The 2,204-nt window shown below is 50.7% G+C and overlaps 1 long non-coding RNA gene across 1 annotated transcript; it reads right to left on the bottom strand.

Moving 5' to 3' along the window:
• Positions 1-817: 817 nt before the first annotated feature.
• LOC123101153 (uncharacterized) lies at positions 818-1,246 on the bottom strand. The gene is made up of 3 exons (XR_006448582.1): positions 1,191-1,246; positions 961-1,086; positions 818-865 (listed from the first exon to the last, which is right to left on the bottom strand). It is a non-coding gene; the product is annotated as an uncharacterized lncRNA (long non-coding RNA).
• Between the last annotated feature and the right edge of the window lie 958 nt (positions 1,247-2,204).

Here is a 2,204-nt window from a genome sequence, read left to right as displayed (position 1 = left end):
CTACCGGACTCGCGGTCTATGCCTACGGCCACGGGCCGTCGGCATAGGCCCCTAGGCCGTCGGCATAGGCCCCTAGGCCGTCGGCATAGATCTATGCCGACGGTAGCCGTCGGCATAGACCCGTCAGTCTAGATCACGTCAGCGTACTCCTGTCAGACCCTCGGCATAATAATGCCGTCGGCATAGGGGGCTATGCCGACGACCCTGCCGCAGCCGTCGGCATAGTTTAGCCGTCGGCGTAGTTTTCCGTCTGACGGCAACGGACGGCACCGTCAAAACTGCTGGCGGCTCAGAAGGCGACACGTGGCAAAGATATGCCTACGGCAAAGCCGTCGGCATAGGTTAAATCTATGCCGACGGCTTTGCCGTAGGCATTGCCGTAGGCATAGTCTTTTTTTTCATAGTTTTTTTCCCTGTTTTCTCTTTTCCAATTCATTTGACAACATTTCAAAACAGAATAATATGAAATATGACAGTTCATCAACATCATTTAAACATAGTCAAGTTCATCATCTAAAGATCATCACCGGCGAAAGTCCACGAACATAAGAGTAGTGCAAGACATGAAACATCATAAAAGTTGAAACATGAAAGACATGGCACAACGGCCGCATACACGGAATCATCATCGACATCAAGCACCACCGAGTCCACCTCCTCCAAAACCACCACCACCACCGAGTCCACTTCCGCCAAAACCACCACCTTCGCCAAGTCCACCTCCGCCAAAACCACCACCAAGTCCACCTCCGCCAAAACTGCCACCGCCAAGTCCTCCTCCGCCAAAACCGCCACCGCGACCACCAACACTCTGCCAGATCGGAGTGACTGGGGTCGACGGAGCAGGAGTCGAGCCACCGGTCCCCTACATGTTTGAAAGAACATTCTAACGGTAAATATGACATGATAGTGTTGAATGAACGAGAACTAGTTTGTCATTAGTTAGGCAAATTTACTAACCGGAGTATCACCGCCTAGTGCCAGCCATTCCTCGAACGTGGGAATGTGTGGGGCGTCTCCCGCAGGTGGTGGTGGGGGTCCAACTTGTGGTGGCTCCGTGCGGTTAGTCCAAGACGCCAACATAGCCTGGATGTTAGTTAAACAAGTCCACTTAGAAACAAGCCGTGATCAACAAAGTCAGAAGGAATGAAAGTGCAAATTTGAGCTTGGTTTAAGAGGGCAAAACTAACCGCCATCACTTGACGGCTGTAATCATCGTTTGCCTTCACTCGTTGCAAGTACTCCCTCACCTCAATATGCCTATGCTCGAGAAAGGCCTAATATGCCTACAAAATTGAGGTTGTTTCTAAGTGGGCAGTGATGAAAATAAACTAAGAAAGATAGAGACAAAGAAGATAAGGGGAAGTACTTACAGCACATTGGCGGACTAAGGGAGGCTGCGAACGCCCCGTACTCTCTAACGGGCTCGGGTTGGTAGCTCGAAGCCGTGTGTACGAGATCGACGGTGTGATCAAGCCATCGAAACCCGGATACCGGCCATGGGACTTACCCTGGATGGCCACCACCGCCGTGTCGTCGATCTGAGACTGGGCGACCTCAGGAACAGGAACATCCGGATGCAACTTCTGATAGTTCTGAGTGTAAGACTCCAGGTGTTTCTCGGTGTTGCCGTAGTACTGGCTCTCGCCCTCCTTGCGATCACTCCGCTCGCGGGCCAGCTTCCACGACTCCATGTCTGAGAGCGGCCTCTGCAACTTGTCCTCCTGCAACGTCAAACAGAAGTTAGCCATACATAAGAACATGACGGTAAAGAAGAACCAAAATGCATCTTTCATATAGATATACCTTCATGGCCTTGAAGCCCCAGTGGTTCCTGTTTCCTTGGCCGTGTGTCCCGTCTTTTCCACGGTTAGCCCGAGCCTTGATGCTCTTGGCAACAAACTCTGGATCATCACCGACCCACCTATCCACTAAACACGCCCATCCGTCATGCCTTCCATAGCACCAACGAGGAACAACCTATGCAAATTTTGGAAGCATGACATGTGAGCACGAAACATATAGTTGACTCCTTGAAACAATGAAAAGTCAGTAATAGTTACCATCATGAACTGCTCCCTGCTCATGGTAAATTTTTGCCTCTGTGCTTGAGTTTTGGTCATCTTTTGTTGCAGGTAGATGTGGTAGTACTGTGAGACGGCAACCCAACGCACCTCGTACTGCAACTGACGAGCTTTCTTCTT

The sequence above is a fragment of the Triticum aestivum genome, chromosome 1B (assembly GCF_018294505.1).
Source record: "Triticum aestivum cultivar Chinese Spring chromosome 1B, IWGSC CS RefSeq v2.1, whole genome shotgun sequence".
Taxonomy (NCBI): Eukaryota; Viridiplantae; Streptophyta; class Magnoliopsida; order Poales; family Poaceae; genus Triticum; species Triticum aestivum.
Note: the sequence above shows the minus strand (reverse complement) of the source record. Positions and strands in the feature narration are given on the sequence as shown.